The sequence below is a fragment of the Canis lupus genome, chromosome 19 (genome assembly GCF_003254725.2).
Source record: "Canis lupus dingo isolate Sandy chromosome 19, ASM325472v2, whole genome shotgun sequence".
NCBI classification, from domain to species: domain Eukaryota; kingdom Metazoa; phylum Chordata; class Mammalia; order Carnivora; family Canidae; genus Canis; species Canis lupus.
In genome coordinates this window covers 17,185,792-17,211,364 of record NC_064261.1, presented here as the reverse complement: position 1 = coordinate 17,211,364, position 25,573 = coordinate 17,185,792, and the positions used below count along the sequence as shown (strand labels likewise).

At 37.8% G+C, this 25,573-nt stretch overlaps 2 long non-coding RNA genes across 2 annotated transcripts; one reads left to right on the top strand and one right to left on the bottom strand.

The window, feature by feature from the left end:
- Positions 1-11,752: 11,752 nt before the first annotated feature.
- LOC112642761 (uncharacterized) lies at positions 11,753-15,050 on the bottom strand. Its single transcript, XR_003125414.3, has 3 exons — positions 14,850-15,050; positions 13,882-14,045; positions 11,753-11,849 (listed from the first exon to the last, which is right to left on the bottom strand). It is a non-coding gene; the product is annotated as an uncharacterized LOC112642761 (long non-coding RNA).
- On the top strand, positions 14,995-25,290 carry LOC118351499 (uncharacterized). The gene is made up of 3 exons (XR_004807005.2): positions 14,995-15,221; positions 22,470-22,637; positions 23,230-25,290. It is a non-coding gene; the product is annotated as an uncharacterized LOC118351499 (long non-coding RNA).
- Positions 25,291-25,573: the final 283 nt, after the last annotated feature.

Genomic DNA, 25,573 nt, shown 5'->3' with positions numbered 1-25,573 from the left:
AAGTTAATCTTGAGTAAAAACTGTCTTCCTCTCTAACAGTTCCTCGGATTTCATTAAGGTTAAAGGGACAATTTAGATTATCATATGTAACTTTTGAGCTGAGAATGTGGCATGTTCCAGGCTAAATTCAGCCCAAACTGTGGGTGCTGCCTCAGTTTAAAGAAGCTCTTTCAGGTTAGGATATGGAGTCCCTCCATACCTAGGAGCTTTTATAATTTCAAACAACCTAATGGAATCATGCATTTTCCCTTGGGAGGGTGGTTTTCCTCCCTTCTTCCTCCCTTCCTCCCTTTCTTTCCTTCTTCCTTCCTGTCCTTTCTCCCTTCCTCCCTCTGTCCTTTCCTTCCCCTCCCCTCCCCTTTCCTCCCCCTCCTTCCTTCCCTTCTTGCTTGCTTTCTTGCTTTTGGTTGAAACTCTGTTTTTTAACCCAGGTACTCTTATATTAGTTAGATAATGTGAGAGCTCTATATAACTTTGACTAATAGAAGACTGTAAATTTTATCATTTCATTTTAAGAGACAATTTCAAAACTTGTGGTCACTGGATGAGAGTGGAATTTGGACCCACTGACTCACCCTTTCCCCCGTGTCCCACCATAACAGCTCAGGAAAGTTCCTTACTTGAAGGGTTTTAGTTTCTGTATGGTAGAATTGACTTCTATGTTTTCCATAGCCAAATGTTCAAGAACAATTGACAAACAATACAACAATTTGTATATATAAACCTCCCTTTATATATATCTACTATGTGAAAATATGGATCTACACAGCAGATATATTTTTCTTGGACTGCCTTTGGGTGAGTGTATACATATAGGCCTCTAGAGTTTATTTAATCCTTCAAGAATTCTTTGTATCAGGAATAAACCTATGTTGGTCTGACTTACTTTGGGGACATTGTTAATGGCCATGCATGTCTCAGTTGCACCAATGAAGGCATACATTTTTGGAGCTGGAGGGTTCATGACTTTTTGGAATCACACAGTCAGATCAATGGTCAATTTCCTTTTTGGTGAACAATTTGGAAATCTTCAACAGGTACTGGTAGATCTTGAAGCAGCTTGTGACACATTTCTTCCCCTAGGTACCTCCAAAGTTTACTTGGTACTAGATGCTTTGGTCAGCTACTTTTGAATATACAAATGGAAAATTGAAAGGAAAAAAAATGTTATTAAGCTGTCACCAATTATGCAGGAGACAAATGGGACAATTTGTAGGTAAGAATTGGGTTGATATGATTGGAGGCTAAATCTTAAAAAATAAATGAGTTTGAATACAACATAATCATCAAGGTTCTAAATATTTATGTCATTTTCCCCATCAACTCCTCCTGACTTTTCTTCCCATGACAAACTAAAGAACAAATCCTTAAAAATAGCAAATAAGTAAAAGAGAAATTTCTCAAGTGAGTTTTTGACTCATTTTTGCTGTTATTGTTGGGCCCCATTTCCAATAGTTGCTTTTTTTGAGCTCTTAGGGAAATAATTCATTGAAAAATATCATTTTTCTCTTGAATCAGCTAAAATTGTGTGTGTGTGTGTGTGTGTGTGTGTGTGTGTGTGTGTGTGAAAAATGTTCCTAGGATCAGCTCTATTTGCATTGGTATTTCCAGTGGAAATGTCAAGTGTGACCTTTTTCTTGTTTGGGTGTCTAATCCTATTTTAAAGCCCTGTCACGCCCCTGCTGAGGGTCAGTGCCCTTGTGAATAGAACTTCTGCACCTGCTCCCCCCTTTCTTCTCCTCTTCTTCCCCTCTGCATGGAACTGGAGGATGTTCCGGATGGCAAACAAAACAATACCATGCTTCAATGACTGCAGTGATGGAAAATAATTCTAGACTTGGGAATTTGGTAGAGTAAGTTTTGAAACCATGAGAAAATAAACACAAAAATAAGCAACCTGAAAAGAGAAAGAGAAAATGTGCAAGAACATTGCATTTCATTGCTACAAATATCAGGGCTAACATACCCTTGAACTTTTCAATTGATAAGACAGAAGCTTTGATAAAAGATCAGTTCTTGCAAATACAGGCTACTAAAATCAGTGTCATTGACATTTTACCTGTAGGGAAAAAATTATTAACATGAAGGAATTGTGGGAAATATAACCAAGGACGTCCCAATTACCATAGTGACTGGATTGGTTTGCCTATTTCCCAAAGTAGAATTTTGAAGAACTAGGCTTAGTGGAGCTGAATTAAACAGTAAATAAGTGGATATAGACAATTTGTATAGTAATGGATTCTACACTTAGTTTAAAAATTTTAAATTTAAAAATAATGTTCTGTAAAAATGATCTCTTTTTTTAAAAAGATTTTATTTATTCATGAGAGACACAGAGAGAGAGAGGTGGGGGGTGGGGGGAGACACAGGCAGAGGGGGAAGCAGGCTCCATGCAGGGCGCCCGACATGGGACTCGATCCAGGGTCTCCAGGATCAGGCCCCAGGCCAAAGATGGCGCCAAACCCCCGAGCCACCCGGGCTGTCCCAAAATGATCTCTTTACAAGTACTTGGGTTGGATCATTATTTCCCATCACAAGAATTATTAGGTAGTTAACAAAGAATTTCTTGTTGGATCCTAACCAAATTTAAATATGTAATTTGTCTTTATGTTATATTTGTTTTTAAAGCTAACCATGAGGGAAAAAGCTTAATCCACACTGAAACTCTGCTAAAGGCAGATCCCTGGGTGGCTCAGCAGTTTAGCACCTGCCTTCAGCCCAGGGCAGGTCTATCTTGACCTTGGGATAGTTTTCTGATTTCCTCTCCTGTAGCTTCCTACCTCCACCCCATCCATCCTGCATACTGACATAAGAATCATCCTCCCATGGTGTGTGTGTGTGTGTGTGTGTATAGGAATACTGCTCAGCCATCAAAAGAATTATATTCTATCATTTGCAATGACATGGATGGAACTAGAAGGTATTATGCTAAGGGAAATAAGTCAAACAGGGAAAATCATATGATCTCCCTCATATGTGGAATTTAAGAAACAAAACAGAAGATCATTGGGGAAGAGAGAGAATAAGAAAACAAGACAAAATCAGAGAGGGAGACAAACCATAAGAGACTCTTAATCAGAGGAAACAAACTGAGGGGTCGCTGGAGGGGGTGAGGGGATAGGGTAAATGGGTGGTGGACATGGAGAGGGGCATGTGATGTAATGAACACTGGGTGTTATAGAAGAAATCACTGACCTATACCTCTGAAACTAATAGTACACTATATGTTAATTAATTGCTTTTTTTTAAAGCGTCATCTTCCTAAAGGATAACATGATATTCTTCCTCCAATAACTCCAAACCCTAGAGGCAAAAAAGAACAGTGTCATCAATTTCACAAGGAGTAAGCAAACTAGTTAGAAGGTAAATGGGAGAGATGGAAAGCACTAGGGTTTAGAATTCTTCAGAGATCACTGAAGTGGGAACTATTCTAGAATTGGGAGGGGTGGGGCTTGAAACAAGCATCGAAGAAATAGGGAGTATTTGACTAGAAGAGAAGTGGCTAGGGAACATTTGTCTTCTTTTAGGGAACAGTGAGCAAAGACACAAAAGTATTTTGGAGCAGCTTGACAGGCAAGGAAGACTGTGGGGAAAGGAATCCGAAGGATATCGTAGGCCCTGATTATCAGCTTATAGATCTTTGTACTTCGGGTTTTAGGAAGCCATGGAAGGTGTTTAGACATGGTAATGATATTATTATTGAGAAAGACTCACTTACTGGAAATAGGACAGATTGGGTGGGGATGGCCTGTTTGAAGTCAGAGAAACTGGTTAGGAGACTGTGGTCTAGGTGTGTGTAATGACCTTGAGTAGGTGAAGACAATGAGAAGAGAAAAGTGGAGGCAGATATGAGAAGCCCTGGGAAGGAACTACTTACAGGATTTGGAAATGAAATGGGTGAGAGGGAGCAGATTAAAAGACGACTCTAGGATTTCAAGTTTGATGACGAGGAGAAATGGAGGAGGTGTCAGAGAAAGCAGTATGGGGTTGACAAAGCACATATGAATGAATGACTCTTCCTGTCTATGAGTAACTACATGCTGAGTGAATGTGACATATAACTGAATTAATGTGATATTTGAGGTGACTATTGAAGTTTGTCCCTGTAGAGATGTATGGGTATATGTTTGTTTGTATGTGTCGGGACATGGATGGAGGTGGGGATGGGTACCACTGCTAAATACATGAGTGGAATGTTCAGTGGCGAGTAGAGCAGGTTGTCTAAGTGTGAGAGGACAAAGGCGTTCATTTGTGCCTGCAGGTGCCAGTTACTGGTGCCTTGTGATACTGGCAACTTTGATATATGTTCTTAGGTTGCAAACATAGTCCAAGCAAGAGGACCCTAGAAGGCAGAAGTTTCATTTTTAAATAGTTTTGTCTCTTGGTGTGATAAGGTGGAGGGATAGAAAATCATATCATAATGCTAGCTGGTTTTTGTTTCATTTTGTTTTTGGATTCTCATGTGCTCTCATACTTCCATATGTGTACCTCGTTGTCTTGTGATCATATTTGCTTGTCCACCTTCCCCACCTAACTGTGGGCTTCTCAGGGGCAGAACATGGGTCTTTTATCTTCAAATCACTAGTGCTTTGGTCCTGGCATAAAATAAGCAGCAAATAATGCTGGTTCTATGAAGTAGGGAGGGAGTAGAGGTGTAGTAAGTGCAGGACAGGAGAGATATGTCTTCTCAAGGCAGGAGAGAAAAGAGAAGAGACCCATGTAGAGACATAATTTAAAAAGTTTAAGTCAAAGGAAGAGAGCACTCATGCAGGATGGTTTCACTTTCTTTAGTAAAGTGGTATCCATGAGGTGGAAGAGGTGACAGGGTCTGAAGAAAGCCACTGAGTGTCTTCTATGAGTGAGTTACTATGTAGACACTTCACATACACTTTCTTTGAAAGTCCATAACAGTACTATAAAGACATTATTATTCCCATTTTGCTGATAAGGAAATTAAGGCTTAAATAGCAACACGCTTATTACAAGCTCATATTAAAATCTGGGTCTCTTGATTGCAAAACCTGCATTTCCTTCCACATGCCCCATTACTGAAGCATTTATAGGAAATGTATAAAGGATTGGAAAGATGAAGAAAAATATTATTGAGCAGCAGCAAGGGTCTAATAAGGGTGAGTGAACTTAAACTTGCTCCAAATCAGGGCAGCAAAGTTCTGTGACTGAGAAAAACAGAAGCAGAAAGCTGTGGAATCCGGGCTTCCTGCCTGGTATGGCAAGGGAAGTTTAGGCCAGGAGGATATGACCAAGGACAGGGTTGAAGGAGCTGTTCATTACTCATTTTAGGTCATTAAATCTAGTTTCTTTAACAAAATTGGAACCCTCTGAAATGTTTCCTCATTGTGTCTTGCAAAATGCTAAGGGCCAATTCAACACTCAGTAACTACTTGTGGACTGATCAACATAAAACACTGCACAAACTCAGATTAAAATGGAGACGTATGCTAACTAAATCCAACATTATTTTGGAGTTGTGTGCTTTGCCTATTAAGATGCTATTAAGGAAAATATGCTATTAAGCCAACCTGATTTGATTAATAGTAATAATGAAAAAAATAATAATGAAGCTCTTTGTGAAGGTAAATCTGGCTGAATAGACATGCCTGGATCAGACTAAATACAAGAAATCTAATAGCTAATCTTTGGTGAAAAAAGATTTTGGCAGATGTGTTTTCCCTTATATTGTGTTGCTCTAGGAAAGTAGGTAATAACAAATATTTTTGAGTACTTATTTGTGGTAGGCTGTGTTCTAAGTACTTTACATGCACTAGTTTATTTAGTCCTCTTAATGACCCTAGAGGTAAATATTATGACTCCCATTGCACAGATGCAGAAACTGAGACCAAAAAGTTGACTACTCGGGGATCCCTGGGTGGCTCAGTGGTTTAGCGCCTGCTTTCAGCCCAGGGCATGATCCTGGAGTCCTGGGATCAAGTCCCGCATCAGGCTCCCTGCATGGAGCTTGCTTCTCCTGCTTTTCCTGCTTCTCTCCCTCTGTGTCTCTGCCTATGTCTCTGCCTCTCTCTCTGTGTGTCTCTCATGAACAAATAAAGTCTTTTTTTTTTAAAAAAAGTTGACTACTCAAGAATACAGAGCAAATCAGTGGCAAATTTATAATTTAAACTTGATGTTCAGCTCCTAACTCCATATTCCTAACAATTTTGCCATTCTCCAAATTCTGACATTTTCTATTTTATGGGACAAACAGCTTCTTTGTGTTTGATGAGAAATATGAGTAACCTTTAACAAATCTGAAGTGTGTCCTTCCTTAGTGGTTGGATATATTCCCTTTTATCCAGCACCTGTTCTGTCAGTTGTGCTCAGAAGGAAATCCTCTTCTTACTCATTTGTGTGACATTTGCATCTCAGTGGTTCTTTGACAAAAACATTCAAAACCTAAAGAAAACTACTATGACAAAAGATGTCTTCTTATGTCTTTCCATAAATAACAGCAAGGCTGAGTCTGCGAGTTGTCAGAGTTCTCTCTGTTTCCACTCAGTTTGCTTTAGAAATGGTGTTTGAAAAATCTTTTAAAAAGGCATTTAATCTGATGACCGTTGTAAACTAATCTTCCCTTTCTTCCTCCTTCCCTCCCTTTCCTTCCTTCCTTCCTTCCTTCCTTCCTTCCTTCCTTCCTTCCTTCCTTAATTCCTTTTTTCCTCTATTTTTACCTTTCTGTGTTTATTTTTCCAACTTTCTTGAGAGATAATTGACATATAATACTGTGGTTTTTTAAGGTGTACAATGTAATGATTTGATACATGTATATATTACAAAAGAATTTCAACAGTAAGGTTAGTTATACCAATCTTCTCATATAAATATGGTTTTTTGTGAGTATATGGTGAGAACATTTAAGATCTACTGTCGTAGCAACTTCCAAGTATACAATACAGTATTGTTAACTAGATTGACCATGTTAAATATTAGACCCCAGCATTTACTACTCTTTTTTTTTTTAATTTTATTTATTTATGATAGTCACAGAGAGAGAGAGAGAGAGGGAGAGAGAGAGAGAGGCAGAGACACAGGCAGAGGGAGAAGCAGGCTCCATGCACCAGGAACCTGACGTGGGACTCGATCCCGGGTCTCCAGGATCGCGCCCTGGGCCAAAGGCAGGCGCCAAACAGCTGTGCCACCCAGGGATCCCCTGGAGGAGGCATAATATTAATAAAAATTTATGTTAAAGAATAATTCTCTAGAACTTTTTAAAGCTATACTTTAAATTCTTACCAGAGGCTCTTTTTTTTCTTCAAGATTTAATTTTTAAGTAATCTTTACACCCAACATGGGACTCCAACTCACAACCCTGAGCTTAAGAATCACATGCTCCCCCAACTGAACCAGTCAGGCACCCCCTTATCAAAGACTCTTAAATACTTCATCCAGTGTTTGAAATTCAGTTCATTCTAGGGCAGCCCAGGTGGCTCAGCGGTTTAGCGCTGCCTTTGGCCCAGGGTGTGATCCTGGAGACCCAGAATCAAGTCCCACGTCGGGCTCCCTGCATGGAGCCTGCTTCTCCCTCTGCCTGTGTCTCTGCCTCTCTCTCTCTCTCTCTATGAATAAATAAAATCTTAAAAAAAAAAGAAATTCAGTTCATTCTAATTTAAAGAAATTGTGATTTTAATTGCTTATAGTACCTTACAGAATGACTAATACATATAACAAACTCATTTCTAATTGGAATTTGCTGGTTCCGTTTCCAAAGCAGAGCATTACATCTGACATAAATAAATGAAGATGTAATCAACTATTATCTACTAAAGAATATATAGCACACATAAAGTTAAATTCTGTTGGCCAGATCATTGCCCACCAGAAAAACATCTTTAATCTTCAAGACCTTATCAAATTTCTTGTTTGTTTTGTATTGCTAGGTTTGTATCCTTCTAAAAGAAGGCACATCCTCTTAACAATGCAGGCATACCCATATCTGACACACCCGTATGTGCTAAAGTATTGTACTTTCAATAGGTCTGTGTATAGGTTTATCATTCTATGTCATTAACACATATTTTTTATTTCTTTTTGCCCATGTACTTGTGGTTTATAATCAATTTAGTAACATTTCCATGCTAAAGTTTTATAATGAATGTTGTCAAATTTAACATGTACTTAAGTTTTTTTCTAAAATTTCTAAAGCACAAAATGTTTGACAAATAGTGCTAAGAAATGAATAGATAAAATAAACATTGAATTCCCTGGCAAGTAGGATTTTCCCCACCCCAACTTTCTGAATTTTATACTAGAATGATTTTAAACATATGTGGTTATAAGCTTATCAGATTTCCAAAAAGGAACCTTCTATAAAAATCACACGGGGCCCCTCAGCTGTGTTTTCTTCCATTATTTATAGACAAATTGAAAACAAATGTTCTTTAAGAAAAAGTACAATGAACTGAAACCAGCTGTTAGGATGGACTTTTTCTCTAGAATTCATCTGTAATACAGACGTGTAGTAAAACAGAGCGTAAGTCTCAAGAAATCATGCCATATTTAATAGTAGTTTTAGTGTCAATTTAGAGATATAAGTGTTACTGTCTGTTGTAACAAGACTTCAGTGCTTCATTTAGTATAATTAAATAAGCAAGTGACATGGGATAAATGCAAATATTTTCATTTGGAGGTCTTGATCGCAAAAGATGTTTTAAAAAGAAGACACTTTTTGAAAACTCATTTGAAGTGATTTAATGAATATTATAGAGATGGTTCTACAGCTATTGTAGACTACTGAATAGCCTACAGCTATTGAGTGCTTGCTCATAAAAAAGATCACAGAAAAGGTAATGAATAGAAAAGCTGAGAAAATATATACATAAAATGTTGGATGACTTTCTTGTCTTAAACATAAAAATTCTTATATGTAATAACATTTTACTTAATTTAGAAAAAGCATATTAAATTAACAGGAGCTTAATTTTTACATTAAACAATCTATTAAGGTACTATGGAAAACATTTTTTTCTTTTATGAAAAAGTATCATCCTTTCTGGATGCAATACCTTGAGAAGGACATAACATCACTTTATATAGAATTCCTGCCAAGAATTCATAATCTGAGTTTATAATGAGGGAAAACTCAGGCAACTCTAAATAAAGAAAATTTTGTTAAATAAATAAGAGAGAATGAATTCTTTAAAAATATCAATGTCATAAGAGACAAAGAAAGGAAGGCCTAAGGGGATTTTCAAAATTAAAGGACACTAAAGGAGTTGACAACTAAATGCAATAGGTGACTTTAGACTGGATTCAGTTCTGAAGGAAAAAGTGTTATGAAAGATTATTGAGGCAAGTGAAAAATTTGGAATATAAATAGTAGGTTAGATAGAAGTATTGCATCAATGTTAAATTTACTGAAGTTGATTAATTGTACTGAGGTCATATGAGAGAATATCTTTATTTTTAGGAAATACATACTGAAGCACCTGGGGTGGAGGGCTGTGATATATACAAATTAGTCTCAAATGGTTCAGAATGATCAAGAAAATGGAGCAAAATGTTAACAAATAGAAGAATCTGGGTAAAGGGCAAATGGGTACTCTTTTTACTCTTGCAACTTCTCTGTGCATCTGAGTTTACTTCCAAACAGAAGTTAAAAATTAAAATCTAAAAATCATCTTAATTGAAAAAATATAATTTCTGGTGAACATGAACTCATTTTAGATAAATGATGTTTTAGGAATACTATACCTATAATCAATCACCTCGTGTCATCAAACTTTGGTTGAATAATCCATGACTGAAAGAAGGAATATAATTGACATGGATAAATTACTTTAGCTTTTCATTTCAAATTCTGTGGTAACTGACATGAAAAAAATAAGTAGAGTATGTTGACTAAGTCTTTTAGTGATCAAGATTGTCCTGTACACCTCATTTTGTAGTGGCATAAATTTCAAAGGATCTTTCTTTTGTAGTTTTACCCTGCTGGTCATCAGGTTGTAAAAGAGTCCAGTAGTCCTCAAATTTCTCTCCAGGAGATATGTATAGATTCTAACAGTCACATTTTCTTTACAATTTTATTAAAAAGTGATTGCCTATAACATATTTCATGAGAGCAAATTTTAAGGTTTTTAAAAAAATTGATTTAAGTAATCTCTACACCCAATGTGGCACTCAAACTCATAACCTAGAGATCAGGAGTCACACACTCTTCTGGCTGAGCTAGCCAGATGGCCCTTAACTATTTTTAATTATATGAGATTTGCCACCTGAGAAACCCAAAGTCCTTCGTATAACTTTCTTCTGGAAAATATGGTGGGCAATCTTGTCCCCGTTATAAGATACATGATAAAGAACCCAACTTCCCACTTTATTTTTGTTTCACATAGTTCCATACTCAGCTATTTGCTCCCCATTTTCCCCTATTTTCTTCTGGTTTGTGGTAAAATCATTTAAAAAATTCAAATACATAAAAACGTTTTATTCATTCTATAAAATCAGCTTGTCATTAATGATGAAAAAGTTCTGGAGTGGAAAAGAGTTGTTGGCTTTGACCATGCAATTTAATTTGTTTGACATGTCTGATATCAAAATAGCTACTCTAGCTTTCTTATACTATTTGTATGTTTTTAATCTCCTTTTATGTCTAAGTTATCTGTTTCTTTATATGTATGTGTACACAGCATGTAGTTGGATTTTGCATTTTCATCTGGTCTAATAAAGTTTGCTTTCAAATTGGGGTGTCTCTGTAGAGACAGATTAATAGAGGACTCTTTAGAAGGCTGCTTTTATATATGAGCTTTTCCAGGACAAATCAGGTATTCTGAATGGACTTATTAAAAAACCTTTAGCCTCACTGGTAATCAAAGATATGCATATTATATTAACAATGGGATATGATTTCCCTGGTAAACATAAGGGCAAAGAGGGTTTTAAAATGCTAATCTCAGAGTGCCTGAGGATGAAGTGAAATAGGTAGCACTGGTGAAGTGTAACTTGGTACATATTTTTGGAGGGCAATAGACAAAAAGGGTTTCAAAATTGCTTATATTCATGGATATTCATCACACAGTTATTTATCTTAAAGATCTGAAACAAGCAAATAATGAAGGAATATTATATTTTCAGAGAATATTAAATAACATGGGAAAATGCTTCTGATACAATATTGAGTAAAAAGGACAACTAAAAATTACACTTTTAGGATTAGAGTTTTGATAAAAAATTAAAGTAGCATTTTAGAATATGATGTCATATACATGGGTGCCTGGGTGGCTCCCTTGATTAAGCATCTGCCTTTGCCTCCGTTCGTGATCCCAGCATCCTGGGAATGAGCCCCACATTGGGCTCCCTGCTAGGAGGGGAGTCTACTTGTCCCTTTCCCTCTGCCCCTTACTTGTGCTGTCTCTCCCTCTCTCTCAAATAAATAAAATCTTAGAATACTGTGTCATATACAATCATAAAAATGTGTAATGTACATCTCTATTTTTTTAATCCTAGAATTAAAAAAAAAAAAAGGATTTGTTGGTTTAGCAAGGAATACTCCAAAATATCCAGGCCAAAAAATAATCCATTTGAGGATCTCCAGGGATGGAAATTCCAGAACTATTCCTAGTGTTTTTTAACTATGGAAATCTGAAAAGTTTTAACTGAAGTCTCCCTGATTTAATTTAAATCTGTGTCTCATTCTGATTTGCAATATTGTAAACATTTCTCAAAATTCTCCTCCTTAAAAGAAACTGTAAAGATATTACTAAAACCACATTAGCCACCTCTTTTATCAAATATCTTTATTGTGATCTTTTTTTCTCATTATTTAGCATTATACCATTTTTTAAATGTGTCTTTCTTCCTTGAATCTGCTTCAACCCTGTAAATTTACTGGTAGGACCCTGCAGCAAAAAGAAAAATCATGTTTGTCATTAACTTCTTTCCCTTCTTATGCCTTCTCATTTATTTTCTACCGTTGCTGGAATATTGAAGACTTTAAGAGGATCCCAAAAATAGTTGTAGTAACAACAATGGGTTTTTTAAAAATTTCTTGTTTATCTTGGATAATTTAACTGTCAGAGGACGGAAGGGATGGATTTATATATGCTGGAAACATGCCATGTGGCAGCACTGTGAAAAGTGCTTTACATGTATTACCTTGTACAGTTTTACAAAACCTTTGCCGAGTAGTGATCATCGAGTAGTGATCATCGTTTCTGTATTAAGGAAAGGACAGGGCAGCCCGGGTGGCTCGGCGGTTTAGCGCCGCCTTCAGCTCAGGGCCTGATCTTGGAGACCCGAGATTCAGTACCATGTCAGGCTCCCTGCATGGAGCCGGCTTCTCCCTCTGCCTGTGTCTGTGCCTCTTTGTGTGCGTGTGTCTCTCATGAATAACTAACTAACTAACTAACTAACTAACTAACTAACTAAATAAATAAATAAATAAATAAAATCTTAAAAAAAAAAAAGGACAGGACATCAAGAGTTATACAGGTTAGGTAATTAGTCAAAATCAAACAGTGTATCTACATCAGACTGGATTCAACCTCAGGTATGTCTGAGCTCTTACTGCCATACAATGCAGTTTTTTAAAAGAATAAAATCTCAGTTGGATCTTTTTAAGCTTGATCTGAAATGCTGAAATTAGCATTTTTAGTATATCATCAAAGCTTTCAATTAGGCAGAATTTTGTTGTTGTTGTTGTTGACCTGATTTACAATGAGTTAACAGCAAGGAGAGTTTCCACTTTATTTACTTCCACATGTCTGTCATGGTGGTTCCATAGAACCTTGAGGTTCATATAATTACCTATAGTCACCCTTGGTGGCAAATGGTAAACTACTGACCAACTAGAAGGATTTGAAATATGACTGCTAGAACAGCCTGTCTGCGGATATATGAGGAAGATTTCAGTGAGGTTCAAGGTCAGGGACATCACAGAACTACAGAATCCTCCTAATTGTTTAGAAGGGGGACATGGTGGGGATGACAGTGAACAGTAAGGATCCCTCCCAGGCCATAGCGCCTCTTGCTTCCCTGTCTTTAATAACTGAGAATGACACTAAAGATGATAATTTAAAATTATTTTATAAAACTTGTTTTTATGACATAGTTAGGCATATAAATAACATAGATAATATAGTATTTATTTGCATTCTGGCATTCTGCTTAAGACATTAAACATTACAAATACAATTGAAACCCTTTCTGTATCCACCCCAATCCTGTCCCTACCTTCCCTCTTTCCCCAGGGGTAGTATATGTTTGATATTTATGCATATTAATAATTATAGCTTTAAAAAATAATTATAGCTTTAATTCAGTCACTTTCACTGATGTATAGTATTCCACTCTATGAACATATTATAATTTATTTACCTTCAAATTGATGGGCATTTAGGAGACAAAGATAAGGCTGGTGGAATGTTTGATTAAAAGCAAGTTATTTCTAGTCTTATTTTTGTGTTGGGAGATGGGATCAACAGATGTTTATTTCGATAAATAAATAAATAAATAAATAAATAAATAAATAAATGTAAGCCTAACATTCATAGCCCAATGATGACAATGTGTCATGGACCAAGGATAATGATTAATCCAATTAATGCATACCAGCTTTCTTTCTTTTTTTTTTTTTTTTTTTTTTAAGATTTTATCTATTCATTCATGAGAGGCACAGAGAGAGAGAGGCAGAGACACAGGCAGAGGGAGAAGCAGGCTCCCTGCAGGGAGCCTGATGTGGGACTTGATCCCCGGGCTCCAGGATTACACCCTGGGCCGCCCTGGGCCGAAGGCGGTGCTAAACCGCTGAGCCACTGGGGCTGCCCACATACTAGATTTCTAATAAAAGTGACAGCTGTGTTAGTTTGCTAAGGCTGCCAAACGAAGTACTACAGACCAGGTGGCTTAAACAATAGAAATTTGTTTTCTCACAATTGTAGAGGCTGGAAGTCCAAGATGAAGATGTTGGCAGGGCTGGTCTCTTCTGAAGCTTCCATAGATGGGTTTATAGATGGCCATCTTTTCCTCCTTGGATAATTCCTCCATGGCTGTGTCTTCCTATGTCGGGCTCCTAATCTCCTTTTCTTATAAGGACACTAGTCACAGAGGATTAGGGATCACACTAATGACCTCATTTTAACTTAATTACCTCTCTGAAGACCCTGTATCCAAATACAGTCGCATTCTGAGGTACTGGGAATTAGGACTTCAATATATGAATTTGGGGGGGCACAAGTCATCCTCTAACAACTGGTATAGATAATGCTTCAAAGACATTCCTTTAAAGGTCTCTTTGTACAAATAAGTGCAGGTTTCCCAGGGAATCCACTTAAGTATAGAATGGCTAGATCATATTACAGAATATTATTAAATGAATGATAGCAACGATGTTCGTACAGTGAGAGTTTGAAAAAATGATTATAGTAGCTAGTATTTCTCAAGTGCCAATAACTATATTATGCAAAATGATGTTTAATTTTTACAACATCTATTTGAGGTAGGTATTATCATTATTCCCATTTTACCAAAAAGGAAGCCGAAGCTTATAGAAATTAAGGAATCTTTCAAAGGGCCTGCAGGAGCTATCGATAAAGCCAGGATTCTAACCCAGGTCTGCTGGTTTCCAAAGCCCATGTTTTTATAATCTAGTAGCTTCTGTCACAGCTTCATTTGGAGAGCGAACACACACACTCCCCCTACCCTTAGGAAGTGCCACCCCAGAGCACAGTTAGCCACTGGTTCAAAAATCCATTTATCAAGCCGCACTAGATGTGACTGGAAATGGAATGACAACACTTTATGAGAACAGCCCAGGCAAAGAAAAGAGGTACAAATTCCCTGAAAAACAATGCCCAAAGGCACATCTGTGTTAATTTCTAAAAATAGAAAAGCATAGAAACCTTGTGGCTGTGGAGCCCTTGCTTAAAGAGCAGAGGCACCACATCCTGTGACGCCAAGAAGTGGTGGCGGAAGTCCCCGTGAACAATGGCCACAGATGCCAGCCGAGGAGAGAACAGTGCAGGGGGAAGGACCGGGTGTCACCCCCCAGCTGTGGGACGTGCAGAGGAAGGAAGTACAGGACGAGCTACAGCTCGGGCCTCCGCGGGTGGCTGTGAGCATCATGCAACCTCATAGATGCAGGCCGCTGGGTGTGGCACCTGGCACAGAGTGCGCGCTCGGTTCAGGTTGCTTAGCACTGCTGTTATTCTCTTTATGTGGTCCGTTTCCCCATGACACACAAGACAGAAACAGCAGCCTCTTCGAAGGAGGAGGTAAGAATTAGGTCTATTAATAAGTCCTCCTTTACTATACTGTGGTGGAGATGTGTGTTCCATTAATCTAATTAACACAATCTTTAAGTAACAGTTTTGCAAATAGATCCTGGACAACACTTGGGGGGGAAAAGTGGTACTTTTTTACTTTTATAACATGAGAAGTCTGAATATGTTTGCCTTATCACCCTAACTCAAGCTGGAAAGGAAAATTCAAAATTTCACTTGAAGCATAAGCACTAGTAATGTTTAGCCAATGAAGATTCAGTTCTTGGGGTGGGGATACTAAATATACAGGGTCAAGTGATTTGAGATGATTTTTGCTCTTTTTTCCTCTCACTCCTTCCATCTCTTCAGCCCAACTAGAATTTTTTCTCTTGAAAAATTCTAAAAAGGGGGCACTTGAGTGGTTCAGTGGTTGAACATCTGCTTTTGGCTCAGGTTGTGATCCTGGGGTTCCTGGGATCGAGTCCCACAGCTGCTTCTCCCTCTGCCTCTGTCTCTGCCTCTCTCTCTGTGCGTCTCACTCCTTCCATCTCTTCAGCTCAACTAGAATTTTTTCTCTTGAAAAATTCTAAAAAGGGGTACTTGAGTGGTTCAGTGGTTGAGCATCTGCTTTTGGCTCAGGTTGTGATCCTGGGGTTCCTGGGATCGAGTCCCACAGCCTGCTTCTCTCTCTGCCTCTCTCTCTCTCTGTGTCTCATGAATAAATAAAAATAAAATATTTTAAAAAATTCTAAAAGATCATAGAATTAAGGGTAGGAATAATTAGGTCATTGAAGCCATTTTTCTGCTGAGAAGATATGCCCAAGGTACAATCTATAATGCTTTTCCTAGTGTGGCTTTGAACAATGTGTCTTTTATGAGATAAACAGTTGTAGACATGGAGGCCTCCATTGATATCCAGAACAGGGATGGCACAGGGAGGAAGACGCTCTCAGAGGCACACCTCCCTGAACCAGACCTGATCTGCTGGCAGGAACTCAGAAGGGCAAAAGGGTAGTAAGGACTCCACTTTGATGTGCAGTCACTGCTGTGTGGATGTGTGTGTGTGCAGGGGGGCAGGGCGAGGGTAATAAATACCAGGGAGAGTTTTGCAATGCATGCCTATCAGCTGAGCATTGGACAAACATTTTTGCCACCAGCTATTTCCCCAAGGCTTCTGACAGTTTGTGCAACTTGTGTAAGACATTCCTGAAAGAGAGGAGCATTTGTTCAACTTATATAACTTCTTTTTATATCATAAGACTAAAGCAGTCCTTCCGGGCTCATGTCCTGTTGAACGTAGTCCAATTGAAACTTCTTTCCTTTCCATACTCAGAAACCTGACTACCTGTTTAAATTCCTCCTGATAGCACAGCTTACTGTTTGCCCTCGGTCCTTCTCTGGCCCTCCCATACACACAGATTTCATAATGACATTCCTTCTTCCTCTTGTAATTCTATTTAACTGTTAAAAAAAAAAAAAGAAGCAACAGCTTATGTTTGAACAATTTCTACAATGCGTTCTTAAATTGAATATGTGTGTAAAATGCATATACTTTTAAAGCATAGGGAATACTATGTGATTCTAGAATTGCAAGGTAGGAGTTTAGCTAATGGAGTTTTGGGGGGATATTATGATGTGTGCATAGCTGGGGACACTACCTCTCTGGAATCTGGGGAATTTGTATTCACGTACTTCCTGCCTCCAGCAAAGGAGTTCAATAAAGCATGTGGAACTTCTTATATTTGTTATAGCTTTTGTTTCCTGACCACTTTTTTTTGAAAGAAATGCTGATAGGTTATGCTTTGATGTATTTTTATTTAGAGGTTTTCTATACAAATTGGTTTAAGGTGTTATGACTGAGTATAAGTTCTCTGATAATCATTATTCTACTCCAGTGCTGTCTAGTACTTCTTTTGTGGCCTCATAAGATTGCCAATTCATCAAAGCAAACTTGGTGGGTGAGGGAGTGACACACACCTCGTTTAAAGGTTGACAATGGGGATGCCTGGGTGGCTCAGGGACTTGAGCGCCTGCCTTTGGCTCAGGTCCTGATCCTAGGGTCCTGGGATTGAGTGCCATATTGGGCTCCTTGCGGGGAGCCTGCTTTTCCATCTACCTATGTCTCTGCCTCTCTCTCTCTCTCATGAATAAATAAATAAAATCTTAAAAAAAAAAAAAAAAAAAAGATTGACAATGTATGGTTTACCTTCATGGAGACATTCCTACTTGCCTTTCATGGAAGCCCTTGAGTTAAGAGCACAGATGGTATTGATTCATCTGACACGTGAGGCCATCAGGCTCAGGGAGGTGAAAGGCTTTGGCCCAAGTCATGCAGCTAGTAAGTGGCACAGCAAGTCTTTTCACCCCAAAAGCATTTTTGCATAATCAGGCTAGTTTCTACTATTGTTGTAGTTACCGTGTGCTAGTCACTGAACTTAGTGCTTCGTGCACATTATTTCAGTGAATACTGCCTGCTACCAAGGAAGATGGCATTCATTACTGCAGAAGAGGAATCCGAGACTCATATCACCCAGAATCTTCTCATTTAGAACCAGGTCATTTAATGTGACCTCTTTGAAGCCCTTCAAACTATAGCACACTCAGTTTAACCTATGTCTCTCATTAAATGTTAGATCCCTTTCCCTTCTCCATAATACCTGTTGGTGCCAGGGTGGGCTTTGCTTTAAGATCATGAAAATAGAAGAAAGAAAATGCACACAGGTATGACACGGTAGTGGTGGAGATTTGGCTGTCACGAGAATGCTCGGTGGGGTACTCTGAACCATGTACTGGGAAACCAAGAACAGTATGACACTAATGCAGCCTGAACCCAAAAGTGAGAAGTGAGGAAGACATGAGCCGTCTGTGCTCAGTACAGCTGTTCCCACAGGGAAGAGGCCAATGTGAACTCCAGGCTGTCTCAGTGTTGCATCGCTCTGTGTTTATAGTGTCCTGGCATTCTCGACATTGACTGGAGAAGCCTGTCCCATAATTCCATGAAGGGTTCTCAACTTGGGACTATCTCTCTCTTTTTTTTTTTTTTTTTTTTAATTGTTGCTATTGCTGCACTGTTGGTATTATCTGTGAGCAATCTTAGTGGATTTGGTAGGCTTTGGGACCAAACTGCACTGGGAAATTCTGGAAGTGGAAAATCTGAGTAAAAATCTTTAGGAAAATACAATAAAGTGTTCCCAAGAGTTAAAATGAATCAGTTGAATATGTGTGGCTTATATTCTTAAGTTTAAAATTAAGTTTCACGGCGCGGCCTCTTATTCATGAGGCTGGCTACAAAAAAATTACCATTATTTTTGAAACCTTCTATTTCAAATGATATTGGGTTTTTAATATTATTCCAAAGTAAGAAATGTGATGTATCAGAGCTACTATTGACTCTTATAGGTTTCAGCTTTTCCAGCTATAAATGGGAATGAAAACATACCTGCTGAGAGGTATAGATTTATTTTAAATTATTGGAGATACCCAACAAAACTATCATCACGAAATTAAAATGGTTATTCAGAAGAACTGAATGTCTACTCTACAAGCAGAGTTAGGTTGATATCCTAAAGAATAACTGACTGAATATCATTTGTCTTATGTGCAAATAAAGTCTTTTCTCTCTGTGGACTGGTTTCTTTTTGTCCAAAGAGAAAGCTAATCTGAAATTACTGAAATGGAATAATCCAGATACAGACACTGTTCATGTGAGTGTGGTCATATGTGAGGGCCGGATAAACTTCTGAATGGACAAGTCAGGTTTGGGCAAGGAAATAGAAACCATTCTTTGTGTTCCAGATATAAAGAGTTTAATTGATAATTAGGAACTTGTACAACTTTTGGAAGAGCTGGAAGGAGGGGCGGAGGGGTTCACCAGTGCTGCCACTGAAGGTCAGAGAGGCTGCCCCGAAGGTCAGAAGACATGACACTGATGCCCACAGCCTGAAACACATGGAGTAGTTTTCAAAAGCTTGTTTGCAAGCCTCTGCACTTCTTGAGAATCTCCGAGAAGCCCTCACTAACTCTATCAGCCTCGTGGGTGGATGTCCAAACCTGGTCTGTGTGTATGTGTGCAAATACCTCCAGAAAATCAGAAAATTAGCAGGAAATTAGCTTCACTTTCCACGTCTATCCCAGGTCCTCTTCCATAACTCTGCAAGAGGATTCCAGTGCAGTTCTCAGGCTTGGAAGAGGTTGTTGGTGGTGCCAGCTTGGCAGTAGCCAATCTAACACACAAGGCTATTTTTCTAAATTCTTAAAAAATAAAATTTGATATTTCACTGAACAAAAATAGACCTTGGCATAACTGACTTCCTTCCTTCCTTCCTTCCTTCCTTCCTTCCTTCCTTCCTTCCTTCCTTCTTTCCACAAAATATGCTTTGAATAGCCAGGCTATTGCTATGTGCTAGGAAAACTATTGTACCGAGATAGGCTAATATTTGTTCTAGTCAGGCAAACCATTAATGTACAAGGAAACTCCACAAAAAATAATAGCTTTTGATGCTCTGAAGGACACAGGTGCCATTGGGTTGTGGCATTTTAGATTGATTGGTGCCTCTCTGGTATTTCACATAATGCCTCTATCAGACTTATCTGGATGTATTTCTTACTCACTTTGTGAAGTTTTAAGCTCTTGGGGGACAGGTAAGGTAGCCTACTTCTCATTTTATTCCTTACAAGTTGTACAGTAGAGCAAGCACCAAATAAATGTTATTCGTTGGGCAAATGTGGACCACAGTTCAGAATTCCATACAGAGTCACGTGGTTCCAGGTGAATCAGATGGATGAAATATTTTAGTTTTGTGTGTGATTCACATACTTATGTAAACAAACCTACGTGGTAGGGATTGGTCATATATTCCTCTGATCCTTTTGTTGAATACCTGGCATCTAAGCCTTGACAACTCTGATTCTCAGAGTTCTGATAAAATAATCCTCCTTTGAGGGGGTGGATTCTTCTAGGCTAACTGCATGAAGGCGGCAGGGTCAAATGTAACAGAAACTATCAGAAGATAAAACAGGTCAATTAATATATTAGACTAGAGTTCCATTACACCTTGTGATCTCCACTTAACAGTTTTCTTCTCAGAGAATTTTTCCCTGAGCAGCATGATGCTTCTCAAAAATGATGCAAGTGAAAAATTAAAGCCCATCACAAACTCAGGAGAATAAATGTTTTGGGTTGAATTGTTCAGATTAAACAGCTATATCAAATTACTCCACTCACATGTCAATTAGTAATTGACATGTGAGTGGAGTAATTGTGTACCTCTTGTGAGAATGATCCATATGGTGAAACACAGATAGCTCAAACATGGGGATAACGTTGGGGATAATGTTGAAAGCCCACATCTTCCTGAAAAGCAGATCATATAATGAATTGTGTCAATCGTTTCCTCTTACCTGTTGTTTGCAAATGTAAATCTCCTCTCTTCTTTTGTATTTCATCAAAATTGAGATAGCTGGAAGAAGAAATATGCCAAGAGTTAAGTTCTTCATCTTTTTGGCTGTCTCTCCACAAAAACATATCCTATATCATCTCTTCTGCTGGTGATTGTGATTCTCCCTGGTAAGAAACAGTCTTGTACCAGGGATTGATTGGGAAGACCAGGTTGCAAATTTTGCTGCTGTCTGTAAACACATTGTTAAATGTGGCTAGTTAGAAGGCAGCCAATTCTGTGAACCTTTCTGTGGCTTACCATTTCCCCTTCTGCTTCCCAACTTCCCAAAACTATTAATGGCACATTTTGCCCTAGCCTGTGTTGCATCCAATGATAAACAGATGGATCCCAGCCACAGCATGAAGATGGGAAGTCTGTTTGGGCACAATATGTTTCATATTCCTATCCAGCTGCCTCCTGCTTCCGTCTTCATAGAGTCTGCTGAAAAATCAGGACTTCTCATTGTAATCTACAACCCCCACCGCCCCGCCCTTTCCTCCTCTGTGGCTGTAAATTATTTCTCCAGTAGTGATTTATGTAGTATCTTTAAGGAAGAAAGTCTGGCAGCAACACGAGGAGAAAGATATTCTGGGAGAGCCACAAGAGCACCCCTAACCCTTCCCGCCCCCCCTGGCTAGGTAATGTCCTGGAGCATTAAACCATAGTTCTCTTTGATTTTTTGACTGTGAAAGAAAACAAAAACTTATTCCCTCTCCCACATCCTTCTCCCCACTTCAGACCAAAGTACATTTAATTACTTCTCAGTGTCATGTTAAGATGTGCTGATAATTCTTCTGAAAAAGATCAATTTAGTCACAAGAGTAGTGTTACTTGAGTAGGCCCTCGGATCACCATGCCCCATGCCGCATATCTCATTTATCCATGTTGAACCATTTAACCTATTAAATTGGCTTGACTTCACTTGTCTCTACTAGGCATATGACGGGAGTTACATGGTAAGGAAACATTTCTGGGGAATTTTAATATCCAAAAAGTATGGATTGCTCTGTTGGTTTTATTTTATTTGCTGTGACAACCAATTAGTCAAAATATTTACTGGGTGCCACTCTAGGCAAAGCACAATGCCATATGCTATCATGAAATCTACATCATACCCTGGAATGGCAATGATCACTTAGATTTTTTTTTTTCTGTAGTGGGTGTAACGACCTACCCCTCCTTCCTACTTTAGAGCAGTGTCTAGCACATTGTAAGCAATTTTGACTGGAGAGTGTCATGCAGGTTGGAGACATAATCTTGCTTTATAAAGATTAATATGAGAAGCTGAATTTCAAATCAGAAGGATAGTGAATAAACATGAAATTGGCACAGAGAGAATTAGTTTCGAATAGAAGGCTTCAAGGTGGTAATCTTTTAGAGCTACTACCTGAAGTCAGACTGTTGTCTATCAAGTGGTCTCATAACATGGCATTTAGTTTCATGAATTTATGATGATCTGAACTTGTAGGATCAGAAACTTGGCTCTATCACTGTGTGGAAAATGAATCCTTTCATAGGAGCGGATTCATAGGTCAAGCTCATAGAGACTGATGTATAATCACAGTGTCCATTTATTAATTTAGATTTAGAAATAACTGGCAGAAAGATCCAGATTCAAATGCTTTGGTTAGCATATTTTCATTTTTTCTCTTTATAGATAGACATACTTTTGTTATGTCATACAAATGATACTCAATTTAAGCCACTGTAGGTATTTTGTTGTTGCTGGTGGTACTTTGCAGTCAGATGCAATCTTGATATTTCTTGTTCTTTGACTCAAAAAATGTTTCTCCTGGATCTTTCCTCTTCCACATGAGTTTAGGATCAGCTTAACGAGATAGACCTATGTACATCGAGAAGGAAAAAAAGAAAAAAAGAAGAATCTATTGTGATTTTTAATTTGAATTGCATGGAATTTAGAGATTGATCTGGGGGAAATGAATGTGTTTCTGATGGTGGATATACCCATCTACGAATATTTTATGTATATGTAAGTAATTTTATGTTTATTTTATGTGCATATAAATATATTTTTAAATCAGGTCTTATTTTAGGTCTTTCAATGATGTTTTAAAGTTTTCTTATGTAGATCTTTCTCACCTTTCTGACATTTATTACAAAATGTCTTAAATGTCTTTAATAGTTAAAAATTACATTTCTTTACCATTTATTATTGGTGCGTATCAATGAACTTGGTTTCTGTACATTCCAAGTAAATTTACCAACATATTAGTTCTAATAGTAAATTCTATATTACTTAATAGTGTATAAATTCTCTTAAGTTTTCTACACAGTCATATCATCTGCAGACCAAGACAATTTATTTTTCTCCTTTCCAGACATGGCAGAAACATTTAAAATCCTCTGAATATTCACACGCTTCCCCCCCACACACATTTTTAGCCCTTTGAAGTTAAGGCCATGTAACTTGCATGTAAGTTCTCAAATTTAGTTATTCATATTTTTCTCTTAAGATTAAAAAACCACTGCATGTGTAATGAGCTCTTTTTATGTATTCCTAGTATCAGTAGTTAAGACTTCTAATGTACTTTTTTTTTTTTTTTTTTTTTTACTCATGATAGTCACAGAGAGAGAGAGAGGCAGAGACACAGGCAGAGGGAGAAGCAGGCTCCATGCACCGGGAGCCCGACGTGGGATTCGATCCCGGGTCTCCAGGATCGCGCCCTGGGCCAAAGGCAGGCGCCAAACCGCTGAGCCACCCAGGGATCCCCTCTAATGACCTTTTAAATACCTACCTTAAGGTCCCCGGGTGGCTCAGCCGGTTGGGCAACTGACTCTTGATTTCAGCCTGGGTCATGATCTCAGGGTCGTGGGATTGAGCCTAAGTTGGGCTCCCTGCCCTGTGGGGAGTCGGCTTGAGGATTCTTCCTCTCCCTCCCCTCCGCTCCTGCTTGCATGTGCACCTAATTTCTCTCTATATATAATGGGTAAAGAAATCTTTAAATAAATACCTACCTTAGCTTATCTTACATTAATGACAGTACTTTTATTTGTTCAGTTCTAAGTATTTTCTAATTTGTATTGTGATTTCTTCTTAAGTCCATGATTTAGAAGTATTTCAGACATGAATTTTAAAAATCACTTATTTAATCTTCTACTTTTAATTAATTATATTAAAAAAATATGATCTACCAGATGTCAGTTCTTTCTTACTAGCCGAGATTTACTTTGTGGTGTCATGTGAAGCAAAATTTTCTAAACATTCCATTTGCACTTGAGTAGAATTTTTGTATCTTAATTGGCAAATGCAGTGTACTGGATAGGTTTCCCAAATTTTCTATATCCCTATAGATTTGTTTTTAACAGCTTTAATGAGGTATAATTTAAATGCTATAAAATTCAATGATTTAAAATTGCATAATTCAATGATTTTTAGTAAATTTATAAATTGTGCAAACATCACTACAGTAATTTTAGAACATTTCACCTTAAAAAGATCTCTCCAGTCTGTTTGTAATAATCCCTGTTCCCATCCTTATTGATTTGTGTAGGCTTGGTCCACCAGTTTCAGAGAGGCATGAATATGAGATGGCTTTGTCAAATTTGTCTTTGTAATACTGTAAATTTTCACTTTTCACATTTTATAGCTATTTTATTAAATACATACAAGTTTAAAATTGTCATATTTTGTAGACAAATTGTTCATTTGATCATTATATTGTATCCATCTCTAAAAATTCCTTTTGTCTTAAGGCCAGTTTTGTTTGCTGTTACTCTAGCTACAACAACCTTCTTTGGGTTAATATTTACTTGATATATCTTTTCCATCACATTAATTTAAATGTTCATGTCTATAAATTATATGTATATCTGCTGGAATCAAGACATGTTGTATTTAGTCTTTCTGTCTAATCTGATAATCTCAGTCTTTTAAGAGGGAAGGTAATACATTTACATTCAGTGTGACTGTTGCCATATTTGCTTTATTTTTTTTTAAGATTTTATTTATTTATTCATAGAGACACAGAGAGAGAGAGAGGCAGAGACACAGGCAGAGGGAGAAGCAGGCTCCATGCAGGGAGCCCGATGTGGGACTCAATCCCGGGTCTCCAGGATCACGCCCCAGGCTGCAGTCGGCGCTAAACCGCTGCACCACCTGGGCTGCCCGCCATATTTGCTTTAATTTCTATATATTATTTGTTGCCTTTTTTTTTTTTTTTACTGTGCATTTTCCCTTCTTTTCTTCCTTTTCTCCCCCTACTTCCTTTCCTGCCTTTTTTTAGTTGACTGATTTTTTTCCCCAATTCTCCACCAATTCCAGTTTGGAAGTCTTATCTTCTATATAAATACATACATACATATACTTGTATGTGCATATGTGTATGCATATATATGTATGTGTGTGTACCTGTGTATAAAATCCTTGACTTATCTTTTACCTTAAAAGTTATTGTCATGTAGCATTTTAGTTCCATCCTGATTTTTACTCTTACACTGCAAAGTATTTTTAAGATTTGCACATGTTTACCATTTCTTGGCATAAAACTATCTCTTGCATCTTATGTCTGCCTTCTGAGTTTGAGCTCTTCTTCCTGAAGTACATATGTTAGAAATTTCTCAATGAGAATTTGATAATAGTGAAGACTTTGATTCTTTGTGTGTGTGGAAATGTCTATTTCATCCTTATTACTGAATAAAAATTTGTTTGAAAATAGAATCCTGAAATACCTGGTATTTTCTCTCAGAGTGGTGAAATTATATTGACTTGTCAGCTGTGTCTTCTGTTAAGAAATCTGATATAAATCCATTCTTCATCTATTTGATTTTTTAATCTTTGCTGTTTTTATGGTCTCCCCTTTATCTAGATGTATATTTATATTTATTTACTCTGTTCAGCACTCACCATGCTTTCTGAATGTAAGAATTCACATCATTCATCCATTCTGGAAAAACTTTAACTACTAG